This window comes from Passer domesticus, chromosome 9, assembly GCF_036417665.1.
Source record: "Passer domesticus isolate bPasDom1 chromosome 9, bPasDom1.hap1, whole genome shotgun sequence".
In the NCBI taxonomy this organism is placed as follows: domain Eukaryota; kingdom Metazoa; phylum Chordata; class Aves; order Passeriformes; family Passeridae; genus Passer; species Passer domesticus.
In genome coordinates, this window is record NC_087482.1 from 5,733,618 (window position 1) to 5,747,244 (window position 13,627).

Below are 13,627 nucleotides of genomic sequence, written 5' to 3' on the forward strand. Positions count from 1 at the left end.
CCATAGACATTCAACTCCAGCTTCCTTAGTTTCAATTTCTATGGCATCAAAAGTCTGCTTAATATAAAGGGCCACCCCTCCACCTCTTCTTCCTTTCCCGTCTCTTCTGAAGAGCTTGTAGCCATCCAGTGCAGCACTCCAGCCATGTGGGGCATCCCACCATGTTTCCGTGATGGCAGCTACATCCTAGCTCTGCAGCTGCACCATGGCCTCCAGCTCATCATGTTTGTTGCCCAAGCTGCGTGCATTGGTATACACGCATCTCAGCTGGGCTACTGACTTCATCCCTAACTTAGCCTTGCAACCCTTGGGCCTGCTTCCAGACAGCCCAGCTGCATCCCCTTCCCCCTTCAAACCTAGTTCAAAGCCCTCTCAATGAGCTCTGCCAGTTCATGAGCTAAAAACCTTTTGCCCTTAACAGAGAGATGTACCCCATCTGGTTCCAGCAGAGCAGATGCTGTAAAAGTTTCCCCATCATCAAAGAATCCAAAATGTTGCCGATGACACCAACCCTTAAGCCATTTGTTGGTGATGCGGATTCTCCTGTTTCTTTCATCATTTTCCTCCGCCACCAAAGGGACTGAGCAGAACACTACCTGTGCTCCTGCCCTATCAACTACCTGACCCAGTACCCTAAAGTCCTTTCTAATTGCCTTGACACTCCTCTTTTCAATCTCATCATTGCCAGCCTGGAGTATCAGCAGTGGATAATAATCAGAGGGCTGAATCAGCCCAGGAAGTCTCTCAGTGATATTTTGTACCCGGGCCCCAGGGAGGCAACAGACCTCCCTGTGGGATGGGTCTGATCGACATACGGGGCCCTCAGTTCCCTTCAGAAGGGAATCACCTACTACGATTACCCTTCTTTTCTTCTTGATGTTAGAGGTAGTGATCCATCTTACAGATGAATCATAATTGGGGGGCTCACTGGGCAGACAGTTTTCTTCTAAATCATCTAGTTGGGTCTTTAGTTCCAGGACCTCATACCTATTCTGTAGTGGGACCTGCCAGGATGATGGGGATGGGGAGGAGTTTTTGTTATTACCTCCCCAAATGGGGACCCATTTCCACTCCTCTTCATCCACCAGGTGCCCTTCTATGGCCTGACAGCGGGAGGCATAGAAGTCCTCAGTCTCTCGGTCAGAGGCCTCCCTTAAAGATGGAAGGGCCCAGCTCCACCAACCTATTTCCATTTCACTTTCCCTGATACTCCTTAACCTTTCAACTTCCTCCCTAAGCTCAGCCACCAGTGAAAGGAGGTCGTTCACCTGTTCACACCGCAGGCAGGTCTCCTCCACAACACTCCCTGAAGCCACCGATAAGCTCAAACATTCTGGGCTCGGATGGGTCTGTACAGACACATCCTTTTTGGAGGGCTCAACTCACTTACACTTATACCAGCCACAGTTTGTGACCGTGTAGAAACCATTACTAACAGACACCTCAAACACAAGCAGGCAGCAGAAAAACCTCAAACAACACAGAGGACTCCTTACTAGCAAGAAAGTTGGCAACCCTGCCTGTTTGCCCTGCCTGTGGGAACTGCCGTGCAAACTGCCTTGTATAAGCCCCAGAGACTCACCACACCCCTGTTTGCTCGCTCCTGTTCGCCCCGCTCCCCAGACACCTCTTATAATCAGCCACTCAGCAGCAGCTCAGGTAGCTGCACCCCTTGCTCCTCACTGACTCACAATGGCCCAATGGCGGGGCAGCAGGGCTTAACTCCAGTGTTGTTTAGAGGGCAAGGCCAGGGAGCTCAGGGGCAGAGGAAGGGATGCGTTGGTCTCAGGAGGGGCTGGAGGCTGCTCGGCTAGTCTTGGGGTCTCTAGAAGAACTTGAGAAATGGCTGGGACAGGATACAGGGAGACCAAAAAAGGGATGAAGGCATCTTGGGGAGACCTATGGGGAGAGCAGGTGGCAGTGGGATCTACAGGGTAGGAGGAGGTTCCCTTGCAGATGGCTGTTCTGGGGTCCCTTTCACAGAGCACTTGAGAGGGCTGTCCAGGCCCTTATTACTGCTGGAGGAGCTGCTCACGCTGTCTGGGTGTGAAGTGCAGCCACCGTCTTTCAACTCCTGTCCCGAACTGCCCCTGTGGTGAGAGGAGGTGGCTGAGGCCCCAGCTGCCAGTGGCACACAGGGACCCTCCGGCACAGCAGGGTCCAGAGCTGGCAAGGCTCCCCAGCACGGCTGGAGCTGCTGGCACAGCTGGGCTCAGCTGGACAGCTGCCCCTTATTGCTGGATCTGGATCTATGTAGAAATCACAAACAGGACAGTACTACTCAGGAATGCGCCTTGAGCCGTTTCATTTTCCAGCATCAGTCTCATTATATAGTTATGACAATGGGAAGATGCAAGCATTTCACATCCCAAGCAGCAGACCAAGAACTTAATGTTGCAACTTACTTTAAAAGTTTCCCGGCCAGTCACAAAACCCAAAACCTATTGACAGTAGTTCCATCCAATTAATGTAAGCACACATTCCTTTGGTTAAAGCAATGCTTGCTTATTTCAAATACAATATCTGCTTAAAATACAACGCACAGAGCTCCATTATTAAGCTTAGAACTTCCTCACGTTCAACTAGATAGACTTTTCTGCAGGTTAGGGAGTTGTTTTAGACAAGTGTTAATACATAGACCATTGCTCTCTAAGTCTTTACTTGCCTACCTCTTATACAATTTTTCTGCTGACAAATCTTATGATTACTTTTTAGCTCTAATTGCAGTTCTGCTGTCACTGAGGCTTGCCTTTTGCAGCTTTCCCAAAACCCTCAGATTCTATGGATTCCCACAATTCCCCCTCTTGGTTCAACTAAAAAGAAACTTTCCTAACTGTCTCCTTTATTAACTCCCTTGCGTTTTGTAGATTTCCTATAATATATCTGCTTGTTACTTGCTTAAAGCTTCCTTTTTGCTCACATTAAGTATTGCTATACTAAAACACAGCAATTTTAATGCTGTGAAAGTCCAGTCAGTTCAAAGGGCATAAGTCATGTCTGATAATAATTACAAGTCATTGTTCAAAAAATCTCGCCTGTTCTAAGTTTAATTCAAAACATTTTTCTATGGCTATACCTTCATCTACCATCTCTGTAAGATTTTGACAACTTTCTGTGAATCTATTTCCTACTTTTCTCTCTTGTATGACAAAAACTTCTTTGATAGTTTTCTCCATCATTTGTCGCACCAAAGTCTGCAAGGTGTCACTACTAGTATGGCCACCAAAACACTCTGCACATATAGACCTATCTTACAGAGTTCCCTTAGCCAAGGTGCAAAGCTCCATTCTTGGAACAAATCATCTAACTATGACAGACCATCTTCTTTAATTTGAGCTGTCAAATCTTTCAGCTTTTGTATGCTGTTTGGATGGATTCAGAATGCTCTGACAGGATCATGCAACAGAATCCTTCAAATTCCTCACAACCGTGTCCATGTGCCAGTAAAAGAAAATCTACTGCTGCCCTGTTTTGAAGGGTAGCATGTCTAACACTAGTAACATCTGTCAGCATATCACTGATTGCAGTGGATGTGGCATTAGTTTCTTTACTCAGCCAACATCCAACTCAATCTCATTGTTTCAATGCCCTTGCTGAAGCCACTTGGGGTAAAAACAAACCTGGCAGCCTGGGCAGCCCTGGCAGGCAGGGCCACGGCCAGGAGGAGCAGGAGTAGGAGGCGCAGAGCAAGGGCCATGGTGCCTTGCCCTCTGCCAGTCCCGCAGCTCTTGCTGCCACCGCTGTCTCGACACCGCTGTCCCAACGTCAGCACCGCTGCTGCCACCGCCGCTGCTGCCGCAACAGTTGTGCTCAGGGACTGACTGCTGGCTCCTTGTGCTGCTGTGCAACCACGGGGCTCTGGGACCTCAGAGCCTGCTCTGACATCATGGCCAGGGTGGAATTGTTTGGGAAGGTGGATCTGCCTTCTTCAGGAGCGAGCTCATCCTGCCCAGCTGCTCTGCCCAAGGGCTGTGACACAGTCCCAGCTCAGCTGATCTCACAGGCTGGGACATGAAGGGATGCAGAGCAGCTCTGCCAGGATGGACTTGGGGTTGCTGCTAGAAGAGAGGCTGGATGTGAGGCAGCCATGTGCATCCAAAGGAGAGTGCCCAGCAGGTTGAAGGAGGTGATTCCACCTCTCTGCTCTGGTGAGACCCCACCTGGAGTACTGTGGAGGAGGTTTTACAGTGGCCTCTGTGAGCCATCAGGATGTTTGATAAGAGGATCCACGTTAACCCTGGAAATAATTTTCTGCCAATTTTCTATGTCATTGACATAGAAACCAAGAAAGAAAGAAGGATAAATTAGAGAAACCTGCAATGGCCTATTCCAAGAAGAGCTTTGTAAGAATGTAGAAAAGGCATGCAGGCTAGAATAAAAACAGGGTTTGAAGCCTTCTGGAAATGGAGTGTGTTGCTTTGTAGTGTCTCGGTCTCTACCACAACAGAGTACTGCATCCTGCTGTGGGTCCCCAAGACAGGAAGGATCAAGTCCAGAGGAGGGACAAAATGCTCTGAGGGCTGGAGCCCTTCTGCTTTGGAGACAGGCTAGGAGAGCTGGCAGTGCTCAGCCTGGAAGAGAGAAGACTCCAGGGACACCTGATTGCTGCCTTTCAGTGCCTTCTGGGGGCTTGTAAACAGATGGGACAGAATTTTTAGTAGAGACTTTTGTGACCAGACCGAGGGTCTTTTAATCTAAAAGATGGTCAATTCAGACTAGATGAAAGAAGCACATATTTTACACTATTGCTTTTGAAACCCTGGCACAGGTTACCCATAGAGGTGGACATCCATCCCTGCAGACATTCAAGCTCCTGCTCTGAGCAACCTGACCTAGTTCAAGGTGTCCCTGCTCACTTCAGGCCATTGGGACTAGATGGCCTTTAAATGTCCCTTCCAACCCAAGCCATTCTGTGCTGCTGTGCACCATCAAAGCAGTGCTGCATTAGTGCTGGGCTGATTATGCTGGCACCTGTATTTTGGTACTTGTGCCATTTAGCAATTGGCCACGAGAGGATTGATGGGCTGGACAGTGAAGTTTGCAAATAACACACAGTGTGCTCAAGGAGAAACAGGAGAGGAACACGGCTTCCACTTCAGATAAATGTCAGCATTTTGCTGCCCATTTCAGTTAAGAAATATAGGAATGTCCTGAAGATCCCTTCATGTGGGTGCATTATTGGCCATATCAGTACTTGTGTTCTGTAAAACAGGTTAAGTTGTTACAGCTTCTTGCCCCATTTATCCCTGGATAAAACCCAAATACTGCATTGCTCCTTGTCTACTTTCTTCCAAGTCAAGGCAAATTTTGTTCATTACTGAGTGGGACATAGTCATCTCTTCACAAGCAAATTCCTCTTGCCATTCACACAATGGCTAGACTGCTTTGTTGATTTGCTCCAATTGGACTGTAATTAAGGCCTACCTCTCACTAGAATTAAAGCTGATGCATTGGGAGGCAAAGTGTTCAGTCATTTCTCCCGGAGTCTGACACTGTAGAGAGTTGTTCTGTAAGTAAATGACATCTGAAGACAGGTGTAGTCTACCATACTTCTGGCATACTAGAAGTGAGAAAAACCCTTTGAATCAGGATTTTATCCTTTCTTCCTCCACCTACTCCTCCCAGGAATTTTAATCTCTGAGGTCTAAGCTCTTCAGCTGCCTCACAAACATTGTTTTAATTCAGACAGGCATCCATGCATTGAGCCACAAATCAGGACCATGGTGTGAACCTTGAAGCAATGTAGGTTTATAGCACTGAAAATAATAATCCAATACCCAGGTTAAGCCTAGCCTATTGGTTATTTCCCAAATAACTCTACCTATCCTCAGTGATGTTTCAAAAATGATCATTGTAAAGGCTAGGAGCGGGGAGAGAGAATGTTATCAAAATTAAAAATAGAGCTTTCTGAGCTCTTTATATTCCTATAAAAAGAGAGTCCAAACCGTTCATCTATGGAACATTAACTGAGAAGTGAACAAAAGACTGTCAAAATAATTGCTTGGGGAACAAAAAACGCATAAATAAATACAAGCTTAAATGTAGTGTTGCAGTGTTGGTCTGCCCCTGATTGCCTGTAGAATAATCACCTTTGGAAAACATAGAGCAGACCTCACCCCGTTCCTTGTCCCTACCCTCAGTGCAGTCCTACCCCCAAGGCAGTCCACCTGTGCTGTAGAGCAGCTGTGCCCTGCAGCCACAGCCCAGATTCGACAGTTTTCTGGGGGCGGCCCAGTGAAACTGTGGGTGTGGGCAGCTAGTGGGGCTGAAGAAATGGGGCAACACAGCACTTCCCAAATCAGCTCTTCTGCTGCAATAAAGAGATGCAGCTGTGACCCAGTGTCCTGGTGGTAGCACAAGCAAAGCCCAACTGGCAAAAGCACTGGCTGAGCTCCATGCCCAGGAGCAGGCGTGGATGCCAGGACTGAGCCCAGCTGTGCACGAGGGTCCCTGTTTGCCACTGGCAACTGGGACCTCAGCCACCTCCTCTCTACACAGGTGCTCCTGTGCATATTCAGAAGACAAGCCGAAAAGCAGAAGCAATGAGAAGTTGACAGTTTATGCCAGGTCTTCGCTTCTGCCCCTATCTGCCCTGCTGTGGCTGCACCCCTGCCATGAGGCCGTCCCAAAACCCACCCCTCCACAACGAGACCCTCTGCCCCTGAGTCCCCTGGTCCTGTTCCCCGGCCAGGACTGAAGGTGGGCAGCCCTTGTCTGGCAGGGCAGGGCTTGTCCCACATTTTATGTTCAAATAAAGAGATGGAGTTGTCGCAACTATGTCCGAGTGGTAGCAGCAGCAAAGCCCACCAGGCACCAGCAGTGGCTGAGCTCCGTGCCCAGGAGCAGCCGTGGATGGCCACGGTGTGGGCAGGCAGGAGCCAGGCAGGGGCTGCTGTGCCCAGCGGCGGGGCCCCGAGGGGATGGGGGAGCCCATGCTGAGCGTCCCTGGGCTGAGGGCACATTTCCTTCTTTGGCATCATCTCGGCCTGGACCCCGTCCAGGGGCATGCCCAGGAAAAGAGGGAAACCACCTAGAAAGTGCTTGCCTTGAGATCAATGGAATGAGGCTGGACTCTGAAGGAAGTCCTTCATAGCCTGAGGGGTGAGCTCAGAGCCCAGAGACAGAGACTGAGCCTGTGGCACCCGCAGATCTCTTATGAGCAGAGTGGCCATTTGCCCCCAAGCCTCATCTGTTCACCCAGGGACACGTGGTGAGCACACACCGAAGATGGCTCAGCCCTGTTGCTGCTCCCTGAGTGTTATGTTTGGCTCCCTCTAAAAGGCACGCAGGGGCTTTAGGTCATCTCGGTGCTGTGCAAGGGGCTGGGGGCACCCAAAATTGTGCAGGGAATTTACTGTACGTGGAAAGGTGTGCAGGGGTCAAGGGACACCTGTAAATAGAGCAGGGGTCTGGGGTCTCTTGTGAGGCACACAGGGGGATTTTAGGGTGGCTGAGGGTATAGCCATAAGATGTGCAGTGGGTTTGGGTGTCCCCTAAAGTGTGCAGCTCCCCTGATGGCCTGTGTTGCATTACTTTTGTAAGCTATGGCATCAAGTCCTCCACTTTTGAAATAGGGGTCAAAGGCCAGCACAGCGCACAGCACGGACTTGGTGGGAGCGGGGCAGGGCTGGGGCTGCCTGCAATAGTGGGAATGGCCAACGTGAGATGAATTTTGGACATGACATTGCTTTGGCATGTAGAACCATGAAATGTCTCACATGCCCAATATTGTCTAACTCACTTCTGGTGAAAAAGAGCTAGATTGCACATAACTACCAGCTGGGACACACTCTCCTTGCTGGAAGGGCACCTCTTGAAATCCTTTGCCACAAAAACCTGCCCCGGCCATGAGGTCACAGCAGGCTCACGGGTCACAGCAGGCTGAGCTCTCAGCAGGCTCTGAGGTCACAGAGGTGCCAGAGCCCCGTGGCTGCACAGCAGCACAAGGACCCAGCAGTCAGTCCCTGAGCACAACTGTTGCGGCAGCAGCGGCGGTGGCAGCAGCGGTGCTGACGTTGGGACAGCGGTGTCGGGACAGTGGTGGCAGCAAGAGCTGCGGGACTGACGGAGGGCAAGGCAGCATGGCCCTTGCTCTGCGCCTCTTCCTCCTGCTCCTCCTGGCCGTGGCCCTGCCTGCCAGGGCTGCCCAGGCTGCTCCGCTGCAAGCGCGGCGAGCAGGTGAGCCGGCAGCCTGGCTGCCCTTTCCCGGGACAGCGCTCCCTGCTCCCAGGAAGCGCTGGGGATGGTTTTGGCCAGGGCTTTAGGGAGGGTTTCCTCTGTGGGAGGGACAGAGCCCCCACAGGGCCTGGGCATCTCCAGCCATCACTCCAGGGATGTTGCACAGGGCCTGCAAAGAGGGTGGAGAGTGACCAGGAGCCAGTCCAGAGCTCCCCAGGCCCCTGTGCACCTCTGGCCTTGTCCACTGACATCTGGCTCCCACAGCCTTACCCGACCCCCTTGCAGTACCCAGTTCTCTAAGGCAGAGGGGGATCCCAGCACACCATGGAAATGGGTCTGATCAGATCTTGCTCCCCTCTAGATGAGCATGCTAGGAAGGCTTCTCCAGCAGCTTGGCTCCATGAAGACTTCCAGCCTCTTAACCCTCCAGCAGGTATGTTGTCAATGTTCCTAAAAGAATAATCATGGACAGCCTGGTAGGCACCAGGTGACAGGAGCTCCTGTGGCTGTTGAGTTACAGGTGTGTCCACAGCAAAGACTTTTCAGGCTCCTTTCCTGGTTGCTGCACACAAGCCCCGCTCCCATGGCAGGGGTGAGTAGTGTGTGCCTGCGGGCCCCACAGGCTGAGCCCTTGTTCTGTGGGATCCCTCCCGGGGAAAATGCAAATGCTTCTCTTAAGGTCCTCAAAGAGGGAGGAACAAACCAAGAGGAGACAGGAAGTCCCTGGAGGCATCCAAACACATAGGGTTTCGATAGGGTCCTGAGTGAGGTGGACAGGCAGCGTGGTGGGTGCATTTCCCTCAGCCTTCCCCTGGGACTCATCACCCGCGGGCTTTGGCTGCACATCTGGACACGCCGTGCCCGGCACAGCGGGAAGGGATCCATGGCAGCCTCGCTGCTGCTGCTGCTGCTGCTTTCATGCCCTGCAGGGCTGTTTCCCAGCCTGGCCTGGCTGCAGCTTCTGCCCAGCCTCTGCAGGAAGGCATTTGGCATCAGCTGCGAGGGAGCCCAAACTGCACCATGGGCCATGCCCACCCTGAGATCCTTTGCAATTTCCCTTCACTGGGGAGCTCCGGAGGGGTGGTGGTTTGGAGGAGGGAGGGCCCTGGTCCCGCTCCAAAGCTTGGATGACTTCCTGAACCTTATTAATATCTTCAACTAGCATTGCCTCCTGAAGATGCCGCCTTCCCATTGGGGAAGAGCCCCACCTGATTCATCTGTCCCTTCTCCTTTATGCAGAGATGGAAGGAAAGCCTGTGCTGAAGGCTGAGTTTCCCAGAGGAAGCAGTGGCTCATTGGCAGCCTCTGCTGCAGGAAGGGAGGCGATGCCAGGCACAGGCCCAGGAGGTAATTGCTGTGCCTCTGGGCCTGAGCCCTGCTGAGGCTTCAGCTGCCCTCTCTGCTGCTTGGCAGTGCGGAAAGAGCCCGGAGAGGACCAGCACAGCCCAGGGGAATTATCCTGAGCAGGCTCAGGGGCACTCGGGTACTGAGCAGTCCTGCTGGGGTCCCTGCATGGGGGACACGAACTGAAACTTGGGAGCCACTGCACAGGGTGTCCATGGTGGGGAAAGGGCCGAGGGGGAGAGCAAGGCTCCAGTGTGTCCTGAGAGGGCCTGGATATGTCCACGTGGGCTGGGGAAGCTGTCGCCGCAGAAGGAGGGACAGAGGTGGGGAGGGACACTTGTGGCACTGCCTGCTGCAGTCTTCCCCAAGGATTTAGTGTGGATTTCCTTTGTGGGAGGGACAGAGCCCCCACGGGCCCTGGGCTACTCCTGCCGCCCCTCCAGGGATGTTGCACAGGGCCTGCAAAGAGGGTGGAGAGTGACCAGGAGCCAGTCCAGAGCTCCCCAGGCCCCTGTGCACCTTTGGCCTTGTCCACTGACATCTGGCAGCCAAGACCTTACCCGACCCCCTTGCAGTGCCCACTTCCCTAAGGCAGAGGGGGATCCCAGCACACCATGGAAATGGGTCTGATCAGATCTGTGCTCCCCTCTAGATGAGCATGCTAGGAAGGCTTCTCCAGCAGCTTGGCTCCATGAAGATTTTCAGCCTCTTAAGCCTCCTGCTGGTATGTTGTCAATGTTCCTAAAAGAATAATCATGGACAGCCTGGTAGGCACCAGGTGACAGGAGCTCCTGTGGCTGTTGAGTTACAGGTGTGTCTGCAAGAAAGACTTTTCAGGCTCCTTTCTTGGTTGCTGCACACAAGCCCCGCTCCCATGGCAGGGGTGAGTAGTGTGTGCCTGCTGACCCCACAGGCTGAGCCCTTGTTCTGTGGGATCCCTCCCAGGGAAAATGCAAATAATTCTCTTAAAGTCCTCCAAGAGGGAGGAACAAACCTATAGGAGACAGGAAGTCCCTGGAGGCATCCAAACACATGGATAGGGTCCTGAGTGAGGTGGACAGGCAGCGTGGTGGGTGCATTTCCCTCATGCTTCCCCTGGGACTCATCACCCGCGGGCTTTGGCTGCACATCTGGACACGCCGTGCCCGGCACAGCGGGAAGGGATCCATGGCAGCCTCGCTGCCCCGCTGCTGCTGCTGCTTTGACGCCCTGCAAGGCTGTTTCCCAGCCTGGCCTGGCTGCAGCTTCTGCCCAGCCTCTGCAGGAAGGCATTTGGCATCAGCTGCGAGGGAGCCCAAACTGCACCATGGGCCATGCCCACCCTGACATCCCCTGCAATTTCCCAGTGTCTGAGCACATCTGGAGGGGCCGCTCTTTGGAGGAGGGAGGGCCCTGGAGCAGCCCCAGTAACCTGGTGACAAGCATTGCCTCCTGAAGATGCCACATTCCCACTGGGGAAGAGCCACACCTGATTCAGCTGTCCCTTTTCCTTTCTGCAGAGATGGAAAGAAAGCCTGTGCTGAAGGCAGCATTTCCCAGAGGAAGCAGTGGCTCCATGGCAGCCTCTGCTCCAGGAAGGGAGGCGATGCCAGGCACAGGCCCAGGAGGTAATTGCTGTGCCTCTGGGCCTGAGCCCTGCTGAGGTTTCAGCTGCCCTCTCTGCTCCTTGGCAGTGCGGGCACACAGCATTACCTGACCCCTTGCAGTGCTCGGTTCCCTATACAAGGGGATCCCAGCACAGCATGGAACAGTTCCCATCTGTGCTCCTTTCTAGACTGGGAACGTGACTTCCGTCATTTGTTAAAGCACAGTTTAAGGATCTTGGAGCTTGGTGAAGGTAGGTTATCAGCAACCCTTCGCTAACAGAATAATCATTGTCTAAGTGTAATCATTGTCCAGAGTAATATTCCTCTGTCACTTTCCTTAAGATCCTCCAAAGTTTGATGGATTCTGTAAATCCTAGCCTCCAAATTTTTACTCTTGTACCCAACAATGATCCCACAGGATTGCCGTCAGTGGGAGGAAGGAGCATTTAGCTGTCCATCTTCCTCCCGTGGGCAATGCCAGTCTGTCCTTCCGTGTGCTCTGTGCAGCCAGGGCGAAGAGCAGAGAGGGAAGGGGCCGGGCCCAGGGCTGTGCCCCGGGGCTGAGCCTTTGGCAGCTCCTTTACCGACCCCAGGGAGCCTGAGCTGCTCCTGTTGCCACTGCCAAGCCCTGGCCCTGCCCGTGGCTGGGTTTAGAGCTGCTGGCAGCTCCCGGGAGTCCTTTCTGCCCCGACTGCCCCACAAGGGACTCCTTCCATCCCAGTGTGGGGCCACTGCAGGAACGTGCTCCCACTGCTCCTGCTCCTGAGTGGGAGGCAGAGCTGAGGGAGTGCCTTGGAGGGCACCAAGAATCCAGGTGCCCTCATTGCCACTTGGGCTTGAAGGAGAATCTTCAACAGTGTCACAGGAGCTCTTCAGTCCTGCCTTTCTTTGCAGATGAACCTGATAATGATCCTGATGATGAATATGAGCCTGTTGACGAAGACTATCCTGTGAATGGAGATGACTTGGATTCCCAACGCATATCCATTACTGAGCCTCTGGGCGATGCTGAGGGTAGGTCAAGGCCTTTCCCCTGGGAGAGCTGCCAGCTCAGAGCCCAAAGCTGGGCCAGGGGGGCATTGCTGCAAGTACCAGCACAGAACCAGGCACGTGTGTGCCCTCTCCCTGCGCAATCTCCTCCCTGCTCCTGCGGCTCAGTGGTGCCCGTGCAGATCAGCAGAGATGGCAGAAGCTGTTTTGTTACAGGTGTGTCTGCAGGGAGGACTTTCCCAAGTCCTTTGGTGGATGTTGCACGCAAGCCCAGCTCCCATCACAGGGGTGAGTAGTTTGTTCCTGCTGACCCCACAGGCTGAGCCCTCGTTTTGTGGGATCCTTTCCTGGGAAACGGAAATATTTCTCTTAAGGTCCTCCAAGAAGGAAGAAGAAACCTACAGGAGCTCGTACATCCCTGGAGGAATCCAAATATCTGGAAAAACTCCTGAGTGATGTGGACAGCCAGCGTGGTGGGTGCATTTCCCTCATGCTTCCCCTGGGACTCAGCAGCCGGGGGCATTGGCTGCACATGTGGACACACCGTGCCCGGCACAGCGCGAAGGCATCCATGCACCACAGGCCATGCACACCCTAAGATCCCCTGCAATTTCCCAGTCTCTGCGCACATCTGGAGGGGCCGCTCTGTGCAGGAGGGAGGGCCCTGGAGCAGCTCCAAAACCCTGGCCATTCTCCTTATCCATGTCTTTGACAACTGTTGCCTGGAGCAGAAGGGCACAACACAGAGGAATTATGGCATGCAGGCTCAGGGGGTTTGGGTACTGAGCAGGCCTGTGCCAAGGGGCAGCAAGGTGCCTGCAGGCCCCAGCTGTGGGGTAAACAGGGAGTGAGAACATCCTGCCCGTATCCACAGTGCTGCCAGCTCAGCAGTGCAGCACAGCACGGGCTCACGCTCCCCATTGCTCCAACAGATGCAGACAGCACCTCAACACATTCTGACATCATCTGGAAAAGCATGAGAAGAGTTTTCTGCTGGGGAACACCTTGTTTGATTAAGTTGATGGCCATTGTGGCTGGTGCGGCACTGTGCCTGATGATGTGCTGTGCAGGAATCTGGTATTGCTGGAAGAGAAAATCGTGAGTGTTTTGCGATTCTCCACCTCAAACAGCTTCCTTTAAATGCTGCTCATAGTCAGGGAACATTCCCAGAGAGTCTGCAGTGGAGCTGTGGCCAGTCCATGATTTTCCAAAGAACTCTGCTGAGGGTTCTGCTGCTGCCCAGTGCTTCCATTGGCCTCTCAATTGCTGGGCCGTGTCCTGGGGGCCCCGCTGGGGCTGCAGCCAGAGCTGGCTCCCACTGAGGCTGCCTGGCCAAGAGCAGCCCCAGAGGCACGGGGCAGAGGCAGAGGGAGGTGGGAAGGAGAAAGAGCAGGGCCAAGATTGCCCTTGAAAGGCAGAGGCGCTCTGGGGCCCGCTCCTGGCCAGGGACCCTGCCCAGAGCCGTGCCCTGCTGGCCGGGGCCTTGAGGGGCAGCTGTCCAGCTGGGCCCAGCTGTGCCAGCAGCTCCA